The sequence below is a fragment of the Tursiops truncatus genome, chromosome 9 (genome assembly GCF_011762595.2).
Source record: "Tursiops truncatus isolate mTurTru1 chromosome 9, mTurTru1.mat.Y, whole genome shotgun sequence".
NCBI classification, from domain to species: Eukaryota; Metazoa; Chordata; class Mammalia; order Artiodactyla; family Delphinidae; genus Tursiops; species Tursiops truncatus.
The window spans coordinates 250,516-271,043 of record NC_047042.1 but is presented as its reverse complement, the minus strand read 5'-3'; the positions used below and the strand labels follow the sequence as shown (position 1 = coordinate 271,043).

General features: G+C 37.9%; 2 long non-coding RNA genes across 2 annotated transcripts in view; one reads left to right on the top strand and one right to left on the bottom strand.

The window, feature by feature from the left end:
• LOC117313552 (uncharacterized) overlaps nt 1–401 on the top strand; it is a 256,582-nt gene extending 256,181 nt beyond the window's left edge. The window contains exon 5 of the long non-coding RNA XR_012333814.1: nt 387–401. This is a non-coding gene — a long non-coding RNA (uncharacterized lncRNA). The remainder of the gene's footprint in view (nt 1–386) is intronic.
• On the bottom strand, nt 154–12,972 carry LOC117313551 (uncharacterized). Its single transcript, XR_012333818.1, has 3 exons — nt 12,171–12,972; nt 1,300–1,406; nt 154–478 (listed from the first exon to the last, which is right to left on the bottom strand). It is a non-coding gene; the product is annotated as an uncharacterized lncRNA (long non-coding RNA).
• Nucleotides 12,973–20,528: the final 7,556 nt, after the last annotated feature.

Sequence of the window (20,528 nt, the reverse complement as noted above, 5' to 3'; positions counted from 1 at the left end):
TAGAACAGACATTTATACAATTTAAAATTTGGAATATTTTCTGTAATGTTTTCTTTCTTCATTAAGGAGAGTTTGCTTTAACTCATACACTTTCTAAAGAACTTCCAGTTTTCTTATGTACAACAATACAGTATCATGAAACGGGTCCACATTTACTAATCTCAGATTTGGGGAGGACTCCAGAGTCTTCTAGCTCCCGAGCACGTGAACTATTAGAGACTGACCATTATTATTTTCTCTCTGACTTGGTCATTTCCTTTTTGCTAATCACTCTTAGAATCCTTAAGTGCTGTCCTCTCCACTTACTTGGAGATTTTGCGTTGGTCCTGGGGCACTCTGCTTTGACTCTGATTTTTCTTCTTCAAGTGCCTTCTTTTCTTCTTTAGGTGGACTACTAACAGTAGAGTTCATCTGGGGACGACCTAGTAAATGAAAATCTGACTGATCTATACCAGCCATTGTGGCCAGCTGCCCAAGCCTGGACCAGAGGAGGAAAGGAGAAAAGACAAAGGTTATTATAATCACAGAAGAGCAGTTTAGATTTCCCCAGACCTACAATCATGAAATACTTCTAAAATCTTAAAAGCCAACATCCTACTCCATACTACAAGCCTCTCTCTCCCCCAATTTCTCAGCCCTTTCCAGATTCATCCTCTAGGAGACATCCCACTGTCTCACTAGCAGCTTCAACATGTACCATGCACCCCGTCCACTGCCAGTCACACCTCCATTCCCACACTTCTTTACCACCTTTCCTCCAGTTTCCAAGAATGTGTTTGTTCCTTCCTTCCCAACACCAACTCATTCACTGACAAAACACCACTCCATCAACTATCAATCTCCACTTCCCTCTTTCAGCAAAATTGCTCACGGTTGAGAACCACTGACCTATATCTTCCCTGCAGATTAATAATAATTTTTATGTCTAAGACAAAAATAACTTTAATTCAAACTTATCAAACAAGCAAAGTAAATGAAAGATAGGAAAATTCTTATCCATTCCCGAATATTTTCAATGAAAACTGCTTTCAATTTAGTCTTTACAAAAAACTGTACCTACTAATTACTCTCTACAGGTTACTCTTTTATAATGGGCTCCCCACTCTACCAAAGCAGGCTCCCCTATTTGCATTTCTTAAAAAATTTAATTCCTCCTTTTAAAACGTCAACTATATTACCTATAATTACACTAAATTTGGCTAAATATGGCCACGTAAGTGATGAAAATTGCTCCAGTTCCTCAGCAAACTACCATTACAGTCGCAAAGAGAAGAACGCCATGAAGAGAAATGAACTAACCCAGCATCTTTAAGGAGATCCAAGAAAGCATGGAACTTCTGAAAAGAATTCTCAATGCTGCCCAAAACACCTTCATCATCCAGGATCATGCTTGTGGACATGAAGGGCTTCAGACAAAGAGAAAGTTACATTTCTTAACTGGGCATTTTCATGTTCTAACTATAAAAGAAGACGGAAAATGTCTGACATGATTTTTTTCTCATTGTCATCAAAAGTAGTCTTGCCTAGTTTCAAGGAACAAAACTAAAACACTCAAAATGTAATTAATCTGTAATTAACCTAACTCTCCACCAGTAAAGACAGAGACCATTATCACATAATAACCAAAACCCCCAGGCACCCAACAAAGTTTCCTATATAACGCTTAGGTGGTATATAAGTAAACCAAAGTTATCGTTTTATTAATGATCTTTCACGAAAGATCACATTTCTAACTGGTTCAATTCGTAATGGAGCCTCATTCCACATCAGAAAATTACCTGCTTTAAGTTTCCCTTAAATTAGAAAGTGAATTATATAATCTGATCTGAACAAAACATATTACAACTCTGCTGAATGTTAAGAATTAACTTTAGTGAACAAAATATCTAATGCTTACGTTTAAAAGTCCTAAATCATACCCAACCCAATTTATTAAATGTACGATCACCAATGTTTCCTTTGGCTCCTTCAAAATATTCACTCCCGTGCACTCTTCCCCTTCCGCTCATCACCTATGCACTTAAAACCCCCTATAAGGTCAACTCCAGTATTTCTCAGAAAGGCTGTTATGTTCATGATGCCCCTTTTGCCTTATATAAGCAGGTGCTCACCACTTATTGAATGAGTGTCCGCCAATCCAGTGGATATGCACTTTGAAAAATTCCTCCCTACGCTCAACCTCTGACAAAGTATATTTAGAACTTTTTAGATTATGCCCTGCTTTCATGCACATTACCTAATGTAATTCTTACAGTATATATTTTTATCTTTCATTGCATTCTTAGAAGTTTTCCAATACCTTAAATTTATTTAAATGATTCACTTTCCTAATTCATTGCCAGGAGAGTCTCATCATGTCTTTTATGCTACTGTATATATAGTATATGCACAAGAAGTGCTTTCTTGAATCAAAGAATCATGAACAGATCATAAGCTAATGTCATAAAGCGCGTGTGCGCGCGCACACATACACACACACACACAACGAGATTTTCATATTTTTAAAAACATGCTTTCTGGAATATAGATCATATGATCACTAAATACCAGTAAATGCAAAAGTCCATATGACACAACCAATTTGCAACATATTACAGTTTTAAAGTTTACAAACTATGTGTATATGGATTAAAATCAAATCGAAATAAAACCAAAACACTCCCAAAAGTATAAGAAATTGTTTACTTCATTGACTCATTTATCAGCCTTAAGTCTTATTACTCTTTCCTCCTTTAACTGCTTTAGGCACTCCTCCAGTTTTTCCTAAACAGAGTAAATGTTATAACTAATTCGTAGTATAATATCCAAAAGCCTTTCCAGCTATAGGACTCATCAGGATTTAGGGGCAGAGCCAGAAGTGAACTCAGCTTTTAGTCTGCTACTGGTAATATCACACCATGCTAGTGAAATGAATTATCAAAATCTATCAAAATTAGCATAGTAAAGATTTATTTAAATTCCACTTTTTCCAACATAAATTTGTGGCAGCCCACCATAAAAGGCATATGCGTATAACATAGCAAGTCAGAAATAAATAGTTAAGAACAAGAAAGAAAAGTTCTATTTTTATTTGTGGGTCTCTTTATAGTAGGAACTCCTATTAATGAACATGCTTAACACACCTGAATTGCATAATTGCAGATTCAAAAGCATTTTTTTTAAAGTAATCACTTTATTTTATTTTTTTTATTGCGGTACACGGGCCTCTCACTGTTGTGGCCTCTCCCGTTGCGGAGCACAGGCTCCGGACGCGCAGGCTCAGCGGCCATGGCTCACGGGCCCAGCCACTCCGCGGCAAGTGGGATCTTCCCCGGATCGGGCATGAACCCGTGTACCCTGCATCGGCAGGCAGGTGGACTCTCAACCACTGCACCACCAGGGAAGCTCCAAAAGTGATCACTTTTAAAGCAATTTACAGTCAAGCACTGTTCCTGGAGTTCCCTGGGCATTAAATCTAATCATCAAAACCCTAAGAGGGGGCTTCCCTGATGGCGCAGTGGTTAAGAATCTGCCTGCCAGTGCAGGGGACACGGGTTCGAGCCCTGGTCCGGAGAGATCCCACGTGCCACGGAGCAACTAAGCCCGTGCGCCACGACTACCGAACCTACGCTCTAGAGCCCCCGAGTAAAAACTACTGAGCCTGCGTGCCACAACTACTGAAGCCTGCGCGTCTAGAGCCCGTGCTCCGCAACAAGAGAAACCACCGCAATGAGAAGCCCGCACACCACTACGAAGAGTAGCCCCCGCTCGACGCAAGTAGAGAAAGTCCGAGAGCAGTATCAAACACGCAGCGCAGCCAAAAACAGATAAATAAAATAAATTTATTTAAAAAACAAACCGTACGAGGAAAGAACAATCACTAACTCCATGTTATTTTACAGATGAGGGAAACAGAGGCAGAGAAGTAGAGTAAGTAGAGCAGCACAGCCAAGGTCACACCACTAAGTAGCAGAGCCACACTGTGGACTCAGGAAGCTGGGTGCCATTCCTGCTCACGGAGGTGGTAGTCTTCCCATTCACCAAGGTCACTGAAATAAAATGAACACTGATAAACTCCCTTAGGAGTTTCAGGAAATAAGACACTTCGGTCCGTGAAGTGGGGACACTGCTTGCAATAGGCAGAATTCTAACAGAGCCCCTAAGACTCCTACTTACTGAAGTACACAAACCTTCCACTTATCCAATCAAACTCTAAATCTAGGTGCTGCAGTGAAGGGATTTTGCAGACGGAATTAAGGTTCAAAATCAGTTGTTTTTTTTAAGATGGGGAGATTATTCTAGGTGGATGTGACCTACTCAGGCACCCCATGAAAAGGACCTGAACTCTTCCTGAATTGAAGTACAAAAGGGACAAGAGGGAGACTCTCCATTGCTGGCTCTGAAGAAGTCCAATGGTGTGGCAGGGAAGGCAAGTGAGAGGCCTCTAGGAGCTGAGACTGTCCCCCGAATGACAGCCAGCAAGGAAATGGGGACCTCTGTCCTGCAACTGCAGAATCTGAATTATGCCAACAAGCCGAAGAATCTCGGAGCCATTCTTTCCCAGAGCCTCTGGATGCTAACACAGCCAGACTGACATCTTGATTTCAGCTCTGTGACCCACACAAACTACGGTGAACATCCAACGTTTGGGGCTCAATGTCTTACACTTAAATTTCACGTGCTTTAACACTCTTAGGAGGGAACTCACATGTTCCCGTGTGTATCTGAGCAGGAAACCCAGTCATGCTGTGCCCGGACTTCTGACCTGCAGAGCTGTGAGCTAGTCAAATAGGTATTGTTTTCAGTCAGTAAGAGTGTAGTAAAAGAATCAATATCCTACTCAACCTCCAGGTTCGTGAACAAAATAAATGACTGTCATTGTTTTAGGCCACTGTTTCGGGGTGGTTTCTTATGCAGCGATAAACAATCAGAATTCCTATACTTATGAAAACAGTACGGTATATTTATACCTTTTAACTGCTTTGAACAATCACTTAAAGAATGAGGAACTCTATTATATGCCATCATTGGGAGAGGAACTGGTATCACTTTCTGAAGAGTAACTCTTGGTACCTAACAATAATCCTACATCAGGGGTTTACCCTAAGGAAATCAAAGATGTGGGCAAAGATTTACCTACCAGCATGATGTCATAAGATTGTTTATAACCAAACCCTAGAAGAAAGCTAAGAGCCTCCAAATTGGGACTGGTTTAAAGAAAAACAGCTCACCGTCTGAAGGAATGCGCTATGAAGCCACTAAGAAAAGAATGACAAGAGGTCTCAACCAGAGTTAATGAATGGGCTTCAGGAGTTCTACATTCATAATGTATCTGTGCGTTTTTCCTGGGAGATGATGCAAAAGCTTAATCAATCAAATTCTCTGATGTAGAAGAGTATTTAGTGACATGGCAAAATATTTTTGATACTTTTTTAAGACAAAAGAGCAGATTAGGTGTGTGTACATGCAGAGGTGGCTTCTATTTCCTTCAAGAAGCTGTTCATTGTTTACAAACATTTGCTCAATGAGCATATATTTTTATATTCAGAACATGTTTAAAAAATTGAGAGTCTAAGAACTTCAAATTCTTTAATGTTCCATTACTAAAGCCAGTCAAGTTTTCAATGGGGAAAAAGGAAAAAAAATGCAAAATTCCTCTACTTTTAATACGATGGTTTAATCAATCTTCTAGTTGTGTTAGAAGTGTTAAATTTTTGTGAAAAAGTGTATCCTCCTCCTACAAAGTATTCATAATTCATGTCCCTTACACGGAAATATGGAACCAAAAAAGTTAGAAAGTAAAATTGCTTGATATTCTATTACTTAAGTAAGACTAATGATAAGGCTTTGGAATAATTTTCCTTCCTGTCATCTGCTCTCCTTCCTCCCTTCTGTACACTGGCTAGGGTGATTTTTCTGGGACAAAGCTTCCATCATATTAGATATCAAATTTTATGTTCAACTTTTCTCCATTTAACATTGAAATCAATCATTTCTCATATAATCGGGGATTCATAACCGTGATTTTTTTTTGTGGGCTACAAAATATTCCACTGAGTGGGTTTACTGGTTAACCATTTTACACATTTAAATTCTTTCCAACTTTTCAATATTATCAGACAATAACCGTTTTTATGCATGAAAGCTTTTTTCCATATTGAGAATAACGTTCTTACAATAAATCCATAAAAATGAGTTTGAGATCAAAGCAAATGAACATTTTTAAGGCTCTGAGGTACCTGTCTCCAAACTTCTTTCCAAAAGATTTCTGAGATTTTACACTGCCATCAGCGATGTATCACTTGGTATATAACCTCTACTATAACTATTGGCTTACTTCCTCACTTAGAGTGCAAGTTATTTGAAGATAGGGGTGTATTTTATTAAGTGTTTACCCCCAGCACCTGTGCCTAGCACAGCGTAGACGGTCAATAAATAATTGCTTAATAAGGAAAATCCCTGCCAATACAAGATGTATGTGTGTGAAAGACAGACTGTGTGTTTTTCTCTAACTGGATAGATGAAAACGTGTCATCTTCTTTAATGTGCAATTTTTTTGCTTATAATTAGTAATTAAATTTCTCTTTTAGATTATATTGTAAAAATTCAGATTCTCTGAGGCAAATGGGCCTGGCACTACCCATTAGCTATATAACCTTGGACAAGTTCTATAACTCTAGGCCTCAACTTCCTCATCTATAAAATGGAGATAAGCTCCCATATCACAGAGCTCTTGTGAGGATTACATGAGTTAAAACACATATAAAATTAGAAGAGTGCTTGGTACACAGAATATGTTCAATTAATGCTGAATGAATGAACATGTGAATGCAAACAGTAGTGAAGGGCTTAAAATGAAATGGTCTCATCCCACTCCCACATCCAGCACTCAAGAAGTGACCGATTCTTTACGCAGGTTTTTAATTGTAAAATACGATATGTGTACTGAGAAGTGCACAGAAAAAAACTGTCAATGTGACAAATAAAAAGAGAATACTCACATAAACACTACTCGAATCTGAAAGTATTGATACTTGTCAGCATCTCAAACCGCCCCCTCCATATCCTTTTCTCATCACAAGCTCCTTCCCTCTTCCAGGTTAAACACCATCCTCACTTCTTGACAATCCTTTCCTTTAACCTGCATGCATCCCTAACAAAAGAGTTTAGTTTTGTCAACATCTAACTTTATGTAGAGGATCATAGTATATGAAGTCTTTTCTATCTTATTTCTTTCTCTCAACGTTGGTTTAAAAAATTCATCCACATTGCTGCCTGTAGCTCTAGTTCATTCAATTTTATTGCTGGATAGTTTTCCCACTGTACGAATACACAAAATTTATTTAATTTTTGACTCTTAATGGACATTTGGTTTGTTTTCAGTTTGTGCTAATGCAAATCATGGACAGGAATCCTGCTGTACCGGTTATTCTGGTGCATTTACACAGGGCGGGGGTGAGGGCTGCTGGCTCACAGGCTATTTATGTACCTTCAGTTGATGGAGAGTGCTAAATGCTTTCCAAAGTAGTTGTGTCGATTTATACTCCAGTATAAACAGGGTAGAAGATTCTCATAGTACTTCAGGTCTACAATACCTGAAACTACCAGACTTTCTTTATGTATTTGTCAATCTGATTGGCATGTAGTTTCCTTGGTTTTGACTCACTTTTCTCTTATTACTTAATGAAGTCATACACTTTTCTGTGTTTACTGGCTGTTTGGATTTCCTTTTTCATGAGGTTTACATCAATATTGTTATTTTTTATTTATTTTTTTATTACTATTTATTTATTTTTGGCTGTGTTGGGTCTTCGTTGCTGCGTGCAGTCTTTCTCTAGTTGCGGCGAGTGGGGGCTACTCTTCATTGCGGTGGCTTCTCTTGTCATGGAGCACAGGATCTAGGCACGCGGGCTTCAGTAGTTGTGACACGTGGGCTCAGTAGTTGTGGTTCGCAGGCTCTAGAGCGTAGGCTCCGTAGTTGTGGCGCACGGGCTTCGCTGCTCCGCAGCATGTGGGATCTTCCCAGACCAGGGCTCGAACCCGTGTCCCCTGCCTTGGCAGGCAGATTCTTAACCACTGCGCCACCAGGGAGGTCCAACTATTGTTATTTGAATTCTTCTCCATTTCTTCTCCATTTCCAAGTAATACTCTTACATGACTATTTTCTCACTAATTTGGAGGCATTATCTGTTCACTTTCTAACTTACTAATAAGTAAGGGTTTAGTTCCTTTACACTCTTTCCTATGTCCACACTGCTCTGTAATGTCATCATGAGTTATTCCACTGCTCATGATCTCTTTGACTTGTAGTGATATACTTAAAAACCTACATTGTTGATCAACTATAAACTCTCTCAACGTCACGCTTTGTAAAATGAGGACATTCATACCATCTTCCCTTTTTTCTACCTCCTGTCTACCTTCCAAACCTAGCTTTTACGTTGTCAAAGTTGAAATTTATATTCTGTTCTATGTGCAGTTAAGTCTTCTGTTATTCGAGAGTCAGTAAGGAGTAAGGTTTAAGAGAACAGGCAGAGAGCCTCAACTCAAAGCCTCAATCCAACCTTAAAATAGGTACAGCCTGGGCAAGTTCCTTCCCTGTCTTAGTTACCTGTTCTCAAAAGTGGGAATGGGGCATCCCTGGTGGCACAGTGGTTCGGAGTCCGCCTGCCGATGCAGGGGACACGGGTTCGTGCCCCGGTCTGGGAGGATCCCACATGCCGCGGAGCAGCTGAGCCCGTGAGCCATGGCCGCTGGGCCTGCGCATCCAGAGCCTGTGCTCCGCAACGGGAGAAGACATAACAGTGAGAGGCCCGTGTACCGCCAAAAAAAAAAAAAAAAAAGTGGGAATGATATTAGCACCAACCTCATAAGGCTATTCAGAGGATTAAATGAGTTAATATATGCAAAAACACTTAGAGCCTAATACATACTAAGTACATACTAGTACACAATACATTTCAGTACATACCAACTTAATACTAATACATACTAAGTATAGTTTACTTTAGTTATTAGTGATTACATGCAAGTTGACGATAAAAGCTGCAAACCAAGACAGTATTGCCATTATTACAATTAAATTAATATTGCCCACTGCAGATGTACTGTGTCTCTGTGTACAGACTACACCTTGTTCCATACTGTGCCAGTGTCACTGCCCTTGTGCAGGGTGACCACATACCCCAAGCCGCCTTGGGCTGTTCCAGTTTATACCTGTTGTCCTGATGTTACAGCATTAGAGCGCCTCCTTACACTATTCAAGTGTGAGGAGTTTGGACAAGTTCTGGTTTGGACAACAAATTAGACAGGTGGTCATTACCCCTGTGTGTCACTGAAAAGGGGGACATCTATAGTGTCAAGTTTTAGTGGATTCTTCTCTTCCTCACCAATAGTACGTTAAAAATCAATGATAGTTTAGTTTGCTTCATGTTTATGTCCATATAGCCTTTCGTCCTCTGGAGTTCAAGTTCCTTCTCCTCTTCCTCTCCCTCCTCCCTTCCAACAGTGCCTAATACCAAGTAAGTACAATATGCCTCAAGGTGTTTCTCAGCTCTCAATCACACAATCAATAGAAGCCTCTCCACTCTAGACTAGCTGCAATCTGCACCGAATCCCCTATTACCTTCCTTCTTGGTTTATTGCCTCATTTTGCTGGATTATTTCTATAAATAGCTTAAGGTGTAGCACAGGAGGTCAATTTTTCAAATTTCTTTGTGTACAAAATATCTTCTTCAGCCTCCACTTATGACTGATAGTTTGGCTGGATACAAACCCCTAGGGTGAAAATTATGTGCCTGAAAAACTTTGGAGGTATCTTTCTAATGCCTTCCAGGATCCATGGTGCTGATGACAGGTATGATAAGGTCAGATTTTAACTCTTTTTTTTAGGTGGCCAGTATTTTTCTCTCTGGAATGGATGTATCCTCTCAGTATTTTATTCTATTTTAATTTATTTTTTCAGTATTTTAAAGTTTCACAATGAAGGGTGCCTAGGTATGAGTCTATTCTTGCTCATCTTGCGTAACTGTTTTCAATCTGAGGCCTGATGTCTACTTTCAGCTGTGGGGAATTTTGTTGCCCTTTGACAGCTTCCTTCCATTTTTGTTCTGGGTCTGGAGTTTCTAATAGTAACATGTTGGATCTCCCAGATGCAGCCTCTCTAACATATTTCTATCACTTTTTCCATTGTGTCTTTCTTTTTTATATACTGAGAAATTTTTTAAATTCCTACTGAATTTATTTCAGCAACCATATTTTCATTTCCAAGAGACCTCTCTTGCTTTCTGACCATTCTCTTTTTAATTAACACCCTAATCTTATTTTATAGCTTTTTACAGCTCTTTTTAAACCTCTCTCAGGATACTAATTAGGGTTTTTTCTTAAATTATTTTGTTCCCTAAATTGTCCCTCGTCCTACTAGGATACGTTTTCACTCTTTTTCCCCCTCTCACGTTGGAAGCTTTACTCAACTATCACGCAAATGACAGTTATTTTCTATTTAAGAATGAGTGCAGAAAGCTCCCTGAAGTCAACGATTGATTGGTTTCTTATGCAGGAAAAAGCGGGGAGTAACTGTAATAGGATCTCCCCCAAATACAATTTTCTAGGGTGTAAAAACTCACACTAGCTGCCCTAGTTCTTGCCAGTTTCACTGGTTTCAAAATGAAATCATCTCATTTCAGGAGTGTGAGGGCGGGGCTGGGAGTCCACTCCTCCAAACACAACCCTTCAATGAGCTCCCCTATTTCAGTCACACTTTTAACTAACTCCACCCTCTCTCCTACATGCGCATCTGAGCATGGGCCTACTTCTGCAGGTGGGGTCAGAATCCTCCTCAGTTGCAGGTGGTCGCTGTGCATATTCTAGGTGATGCTTTTCCTCTGTCCTACTGCTTCAGTTTCACACTCTTCCACTTGTCTTCCGTCTTTCAAAACTATGTTGAAATCTCTTGATTCTTGTGGGCTTATATACTTAAACACTTTGATACCATCATTGTAGTGTCTTGTGAAAACGGAGAAGAGCTAAAAGGGTTCTCAGTACCTTCTGAATCTGCTATTCTGTGGTCCAGTGTTTAAACTTCTTGGTCTTCCCCAGTGTCTATCATTGCTTTTAGAAATACAATCTCCTGGCCTATTCGTGAAGGAAATGAATACATCACATCTAAAATGACAAGGAAGGCGGGTTAGATGCTCTAGGGCCTTGTCGTACTCTGCCATTTACTAATAAACCACTACGTGCTACAAATTGTAGGTGCTCATTTATAAAACGAAAGGGGGTAACCCTACACGAACTATAGATTTCTCCTACTCTAACATTTCATAATTTTCTAAGTTCTTTTCTTAAAATTTCTCTATATTATCATTAATTTTAATTAAAAAAATAAAAATCTAACTTTCTCTTTTGAAAATCAAAGAGTAATTCCCATAGTCCTACAATAATGGGATAATTAGTTCTGAAACCTGTCAAGTTTCATGTTTCATATGAAAAGAAAATCACATTAAATAATTTTTAAAAATTAAACATGAACTCTGTAGCACAAAGACAAGGTCCCCCCAAATGGTGTTCCTTTATTTACTAGAAATGTTCAGCTCTGCATTAAAGCTGAAAAAAAAAGAAATATATTATTTTTGAGGTACAAAAATTTCTTATGAAAATCAATTTTTCTTTTCTGTCCATACAAACAAAAATATGGAATGACATTAGAGGTCAGGTTTAGTTGGTAATAGAATGTAGCTTCTTGATATTTTTTATTTTAGGAAAGGAGAATATCAACATCAAAACTTTTTTTTTACTTTTATTTAAAATGAGGCCATATTTTCCTCTTATAAAAACAGAGTTCAGCTAGAACTGTCAATTTCCTCATCTGTAAAACAAGAACACTGAATCAGCTGACTATATTCATTCAGAACTCAATTTCTTTATCGTATGATCACTAAGATTCTCCCTAAATCTAATATACTAAGGTTCTAAGGAAAGGAAAATATATTACTAACGACATGTTTTGATTTTTATTTCTTAGAGTTCAAATGTCCACCATTCACCTTGGTCTAAGCTTAAGGAACCATTCAGGGGGATACAATGCAGATGGGAGGGGAAAACAGAACCCTCACACAAGCTGTGGCGTGTTGCAATCAGGCTTCCATTTGAAAAAGAATCTTCTCTATAGCTTTAAAGTGATAACTTTGTACCTGCAGTGCTTCTTGTTTCAAACGGATTTTCTCTGGCTCTTCCTGAACACTTTCTGAGGAATCATCGACCTCTTCGATTTCTGAGGAGGAAGGACTCTCTACTGTCACAGTCACAGGAAATTCTGATGGACCTGAGTGTCTGAAGAAGAAGATAGGAAATCACAGAGTTGTTACACTAAAGTGCAAAGAAAGAAGACAAGATTGTAAAAAAAGATAACACAAGCCAGATCCAAATATCCAAATATTAGAGGACATTTAACAAAAGTGATCTGAGGTATCATTATTTATAAATGTCTCTCACTGCTCCTTAGTCTAAAACAGGCAATGACTAAGTAAAATTACAGGAACTTATTTTTGCTATGTTACTGTCCAGACCTCTGTTGTACATGGTTAGGATTAGTAATGGGAATTGCCCATATTATTTTATTAAGTTTCTTTCACAGAAGCCAAGTGAAGAGCCAAGGTAAACATTTTTTCTCAGATCAACTTTATACTGCAAATGAAAAATTTATTCTTCACCATCAGACACAAACAGTCTGGAAGAAAATGTAGTTTTTCAGAGGAAAATACATCAGTAAAGGGACCGATGAATAATCAGAAAGTCAACATATCTAAGCTGGGAATAACAGACATTAGAATTTTAAAAAAGAAATCACATACACATACACAACTAAAACTAACCCATCAAAAATTTCATCTTCTCACCACACTTAAGCCAAAACAAGGGTAACAGTAATACAATTCTCCCATCAAGATTCACTGCCACTGCAATGTTGTTCAATAGGACAGTTCCAAACATTTAAAACCTGACCTGGCCACAACCCCATAAAAGTCTACAGATCATAAAGAAGCGTGCTGGGATTATATAACCACGCAGAAGACAAGTCACTAGGACATCATTTTGACAACAAGCAGCAAACCCTGCAGCACAGGAAAACCGTAACAGGAGAACGAGGTGCACACCTCTCTCTCTGGGCATGCAAGGGCAGGACTGACACCCAAGGTGCTCTTCTCTCAACCTCAGCAGTGGTGCCTTTCACAGAGCAACTATGCAGTCTCCCCGAACCACTGGGAAGGAGAATCTGATACTGACAGTATTAGCTTGCCATGAGGCCGTAAGCGAGGGAATGTGTGTGGCCTTGGTGAGAGAGCAGAGGTTTGGGAGATGTTGCTTTATATTGGCTTTCAGATCAGGAATTTGTACATATAGCCCGCAAACAACGTTTCTTGAAAACATGTGAACATTCTTCAGTATGAGAGCTCCATGTGAGGGGTCAGAAATGGCACTCAAGTTCGTCTCACTGGGTAACAGCTGATTTGCGGACTGGAAAACAGGCTTCCTTGTTTACAGGCATAACCACAAGGCTGCCAGTTGTGTGCCAAATCCACACAACTACACAGTTGCATTGGGAGAGCGACCAAACATGTTTTACATGGATTTATTTCAGAGAGGGAAATGCTTCTTGTAAGGCTCTGTCAGTTGAAAAAGCAAGGAGAATGACCATCCACCTTTCCCAATTCAAGTCCTATATATCATAAATATGATAGCTAAACACCAGCAACTGATTACATACATCACGAGCTTTGATGAATGGAAAGCCCCTAAAAAGATATCAACAAAACGAAGTTAGATCTTCATGTAAATACATCACCAGTTAAACCCAGTTAATACAACTATTTAGTATTATGTACAGTATCCACACAGAATTGTGTATAAAAATAAATAAGCTCAAAACAAGGACCTGGAGGGCTCTGCTATGGAGAAAACCGAACAGAATTCAGGTGACTGGCTCGGTAATAACTCTCTGAACTGCTGAGAGGCCCCTTCAGTTCCTATGTTCAGGATGCTTGAGATTTCAGTCTCACTTCTTTAAATGGTGATATTAATCATTCTCTAATTTACCACCCTGTGTGAGGAGGATGGACCTGAGATTAAGTGTCTCAGGAAGAAGATAGGAAACCACAAAGTTGCTAAACTCAAGTGCAAAGACTGGGGATTCAACACTATAGTTTATGCAACAGCAATTCACATTACCATTTGCAAAACAGTAGTCGGTTGTCCAATGGGGATTATAAACATCCATTTAACATGAGCAACTGAACAGATATTTTACACAGTAACTACTTCAAGTACTATTTAAAATCAATTCTCTTTGTTTTCTTAAGCAATTGTTAATCCCCAATTTCGTGAGTACTACCAAGTCAGTCACTTGAAAATCATCTAGAGCAATCTATTTCACTTAGCAAGCCTAAAGCTATAGTTCAACCATTTTATTTACTGTTCTGTGACAAAAATTACTATGAACAGCTATCCCCTGGATAAGAAATCAGGTAAAGCTAGTTTGACTCACTAAATCTGATTTACTGAGTTAATAAGCCAGTTGTTTTAGAATAGGTCTAATGCATAATTTTCATCCATTCTGTATTAAACTATTTCCCCTGTCTAAAATGTCTTTTTGCCCATTCGTACATATCCAAATTCCTACTTCTGTGCTGTAGGGCTTCACGCAACTACACCTGCCTTTAATGAAACTTTCCTCACATGCACAATTGGTGATAATTTTAGTCTCCTCAAGACTCCCACGGGGTTAGCTCTGTTGTGACACTTGAGAAACAACTTGAAACTCCCAATTACTTTTTGTTTTTCTTCCTTAGAGGGCTCATTGGGCAGAAGCCATGTGTGAGTTATCTTTTTTCCTCTATAGAAAGCACCAGAGACCGCTCATATAACAGAAGTTCCAAAATAAAGGACTCTGAATGATTGAAAAAGACAGGGAATGCAAACACATTACCTGTTGCTTTTTGCACGTTCTGCAGTACGCCACGGCTGGAAACCAGACACACCAGGTGGTAGAGGTTCAGGACCATAACATTCTTTACCAGCAGAGTGTTTCCTTCCATTACTTACAGGTTGCTTTGCGGCCAAGCCTATGTTTGACAAAGCATGAAAAGAAGGAATCAAGATGCACCAAAGGTCTACAGAGCAACTGTCACATGTGTACACTTTGAAAGGAATCAAACAGGCACTTGACAATGATGCCAAGGCCATTAAAAAGAGGATCGTTTTGTACAAAGGTTTTACATAAGCCAGCATTTTTAAAAAATGTAAGTTCTCTACAGTAACAAGTTATTTTAACTAAAACAAAAGTATTGAGATGTGCAGAAATGCAAAAATAAATTTTTAAAATAATCCCGAAGTATGATACATTTTATGTATTATGCAGAAACACTCAAGTTTACTGAATCTTAGAACACCTTTGGCATTTCTGAATCTCAAGGACACAGAAACACAGATACACCCATGACTTCTGCCAAACAGAATCTTCAGAATTAGACCAAAATTTCAATTTAAGATGAATTTTTCTATGTAAAAACAATAAAAGTTATAAGGCTGCAAGTTGCTGGGTGGTAGGTGAGTCAATGTTACTCTCCTATAAGCCTGTCAACCTTCACTGCTCCTTTGATTTCATACAGAAATCACACAAAAAAACAAATGAAACCCACTGGATAAAAGAGTGAAATGTGGAGACGTATCCTATATTTCAGTAGTAAAGAGGCAAGTATCTTTATATGAAATATTTGGTTGCAAAAACTAGACCTACGTGTTAATATTTTATTTAGAACAAGCCACATATTAAAATTCACATTTAAATATTTAATTTGAATTCACTGAAAACAAACATCATAGGTTAAAATGGTTATATTTATCCTTCAAAGCTACTATATTTTGTGTTATTTTATTTATTTATTTTAATAGATCTTTATTGGAGTATAATTGCTTCACAATTCTGTGTTAGTTTCTGTTACACAACAAAGCAAATCAGCCATATGCATACACATGTCCCCATATCCCCTCCCTCTTGAGCCTCCCTCCCGCCCTCCCTATCCCACCCCTCCAGGCCATCGCAAAGCACCGAGCTGATCTCCCTGTGCTATGCTGTTGCTTTCTACTATAGTTTAGCAACATTAGGATGCAGGGTAAAATGGAGTGTATGTGGTAATATAGGACAAATATTTCATAGAGTGTAGCTTATTGATAATCACCACACGATCCTGTGTGATTTACATGCCTCTTAAAAATATATAGGAGCTCAGTTCATTTTGTGCTATTTTATTGTGTTTTTTAACTTAATTACGGTCAAAAAAAATGTTTGTATGCATGTGGTTTGTATGTGTATGTGTATGTGAAGGGTATGTGTATACCCTTCCTTTACTTTCAGAAATGAATGCAAATACATTTGTATTAAAAGTTTTTTAAATTACACTTTTCTTGTTAGGATAAAAAAAATTTCTAATAGAAGTTCCCATCTGTTTTTAGGCATACATCATGACAATATAAATGTGACAGAATTCACACCATTATTTCACCCTACACTCACCAGGATCTAGGTATATACCCAGATACTGATTGGCTTACCTCTATGTCTCCAAATAACTGAGGCAAATAGAAAAAAAAAGCCCAAGAAATAAAATTACTCTTAAAATAGCTCAATGAGTTTGTACATTGCAGTTATATTTCCACTTTGTTTCATCATGCTAAATAAAAAAAAAACGTTTAACTGTTTTCTTCTCATTCCATGATGCCCTATTATATACCACCAGGTACTAATTTTACAGAATTCCTAATATACATGCTTTATTAATATATATATTTCCATTTCTAATATCATAGCAAAAGTCAACTTAGCTATTTTAAGAATACTGTACACATGATATAAATTTTTAATAATAATATCTAATTAGTGTGATACAACAAATCTTAACTTCTTTTTATGTACTATTTGATTATTAAAATATCACTCTCTTGAAATAACAATTGGCAGACAATCATAAGCTTTTTTTTGACTTCATAGACACTCTTAACAACTTATTTAATACACTATTGTCCAAGCAAGTTGATTAACAGAGAATCAAAAACATACATCTTTAAGTAGAAAAAAAAAGCTGTATTTATGAAGATGTTTACAATAGTTTATTTTAGGTTATTTCCAATTGTTCACCAATTTAAAAAATTGACCAACTCCATGAAACCTTGTGAATACAATGTTAAAAAGTATAACTATGAATCACAGAATTTAAATTTAGTATGAAAAGATAAGAATGGCAAATTATATTGAAGTTATGTGGAATTATGTTTATAGACAGCAGGAAGAGAAAATAAAAATGTAAATATTGCTAGATAGGATAATGCAATTAGAGGTGGTCTTTTAAATTTTTCATTTTTATGCTAATACAATACCTTTATAAAACCCAAAAATCTTCAAACAACACATTTTAAAAAAATTGTGGTAAACTACACAAAACAGAAAATTTATCATTTTAACCATTTTAAAGTGAACCGTTCAGTGATATTAAGTCAACAAATTTTTAAAACTTTCAGAGGGAACCTGAATAAAAGATGAGTTGTCCATTGGTGATTTTAATGTATCCGGTATATAACTAAAGTCACCACAAAACTCTTTCTGGGAAATTGGCAGATCATAAACAAAATATTTATTTTGCTTTATATCAAACCTCATTGTTTTGCTGTTTCAAAGTTCAAATTTACTCACAAGAAAGAGTCAGTTTCATATTAGATTTGGTTTCACAAATGCTGCTCCTGCTATTCATTCTTATCACCAAAAAAAAAAAAAGACTATTTGTGACTAACGATAATATGTTCCAGAAAATAAAAAGTTAAAAGGTTTTCAATCTGCATTTCTGGGAACCTAAATTAAAGCATCACACAACATTTTCAAAAACAGAAAAGCCATTTGATTTGACTAAAAACTTAGTTTTAAGATGGCAGAAAGTACCTTGATAATTTTCTTTTAAGAAAGAAAGAAAAACAAGCCATTAAAGAGAAATTCTTCTGAGCGAACTGAAACATGTTATGTATGTCTGACTTGGCACTCCTTCCATCTGGAGAACTTTTTTGATAATTGCTTTCATCACAGAATGATCTAAAGTAAAATGAATTGAAGTTAGAGTAATTATTTCCCAGTGAGTGGCTATTTCCATTTAAAACCAAAAGCCAACTAATTATTGCTTTTCCCATAAATTTAAATATGAAATCTACATTATGTAATTATACCCTTAATACCCCTTTGTGTATTCTAATTTCTTCCTCAGAAACCTAAGATGCCATCTTGCAGACTGCCCACCATGGCTACTATTTTGGCAGCAACAAAGGTCAACTTTAAACATTTTGCATCTAAAGTGGCTTTGGATACCTTTGGATAGAAAGTACAGTCTGAGCACTGTCCAGACACTTAGATACCTAAAGGGCATCTAAGATAACAAATCAAAGTCCTGATATTCCCTCAAAAGCTGCTCCTCCCATCAGCCCCCTTTTTCTAAGTGATACCACCCAGTTGCACACATAATCATCAACGACTTGTCTCCTTGTTACTATTCCCTTCATACCTCACAACTAATCTATCTGCAGGTCTTGTTAGCTACACCATGAAAACACAACCTGAATTCAACCACTTTTCACTTGCTGCAAACTTCCAACCTAACCTAGGCCATAAACATCTCTTATTTGGACCCCTGTGATAGTCTCCTAACTGGTCTCCCTGTTTCTCTTCTTTATCCTCCCAAGTCCATTCTCTATACCAGGTCACCTTATTCAGATACTATTTGGATCATGCCTTTTTCCAGTTCGAAACCCTCTACTCATTTAGAAGAATCCACATCTTTACTCTGGCCTTCAAGGCTTTACAAGAGCAGACCCCTGGCTAGCTCCTTGACCTCATGTCACACCACATTCTTCTTCACTCAGTACTCTGCCCAGATTGGCCTTCTTGCTTTTCCTTAAATACTCCACCCACCTACATGCCTGCATACTCATTGCCCCCTTGTCCTGGAATGTGCTTACCCCAGATCTTCCATGGCTTGCTCCTCTCTTCATTCAGGTCTCCATTCAAATGCCACTTCTCCAGTGAAGCTGGTCCCTAACTAACCTGTCCAATGGAGTCCTACCTGCCCCCCCCTCACTCTTCTTACATTTAGATATTTTTGCACTTCCTACTCTCTAAAATTATATTACTTATCTCTTTACTAATTTCTATCTGAACTCCTTCACTAGAATGTAAGCTCCATGAGGGCAAGACTTTTGTCTGTCTGGTTCACTGCTTTATCAGTAGTGCCTAAACCCGTATCTGGCACACAGAAGGTATTAAAAAAAATTACTTGTGAAACTGACAAATGAATAAAGTACTCCTTGCAAGAATTCAGAGGTTGCACAAGAAGCAAATAATGCTCTTGGTGGAAGCAGGCTTAGTATCTAGGTTCACCTCTATTCAGAGTAGAGATAAGAACAATTTACAAGTATAAATCACTTTAATCAGTGAATTATCTGCTCAAACCATAAGGGAAGTACAACATTAGAAAAGTACTGTTTTCCAGGATACAAACAATTAACAAATTCAAACAACGTGTGTATAGAGAATACACACTAAAAACCTATCATGAAAGTATGATGGTCAAGAACTCTCGCAGTAAAAGGTCAGACAAAAACCAGAACAAATGATCATGAATTCTAGTAGTTCTGGGGCTGAACAACCTACTCATTTAATCAAAAGGGATCATCGCAAAAGCACAGGTATTTAAAAATATTACATGAAAGGAAACTATCATGAGTCATTTAAGTGTTGAGTGGACCATCACATTAAAATAACTAGAGTCTTTCAACGCCCCATGACATACAGAAATAGCAAGTCAGACATATGGATCTAACAGCATATGATACAACCCTTACAAACTGTCACTACAGAAGAAGGGACGCCCGGTGTAATTAACCAACTAGCCAAATGAATACAAACAGCCAGTAAAACTCACCAGTAAATCAAATGAATACAAAATAAAACAAAATGTGGTTATTCTCCTATCAGATTAAGCCAAGATTCTGTAAGAGAAGTCTTTAAAATGTCTATATCCTTTTGATCCAAAAGAAATAGTCAGAGATATAGGTAAGGATATATATCAGAGTACTTTTTGTAACTGAAAAACTGGACATACCTTTTATACAAGATCGGATAAGCTATGTGCACTGTGGCATATTCATATAATGGAACACTGAAGGGTCACAAAAAAAATGATGCAGTAAGGCTTCCCTGGTGGCGCACTGGTTGAGAGTCTGTCTGCTGATGCAGGGGACACGGGTTCGTGCCCTGGTCCAGGAAGATCCCACATGCCGCGGAGCGGCTGGGCCCGTGAGCCATTCCCGCTGAGCCTGCGTGTCCGGAGCCTGTGCTCCGCAACGGGAGAGGCCACAACAGTGAGAGGCCCGCGTACCACAAAAAAAAAAAAAAGATGCAAATTTACTGACTTGCTAAGATGGTCATACTGAATTAACTGAAAAAAGTTATAAAATTT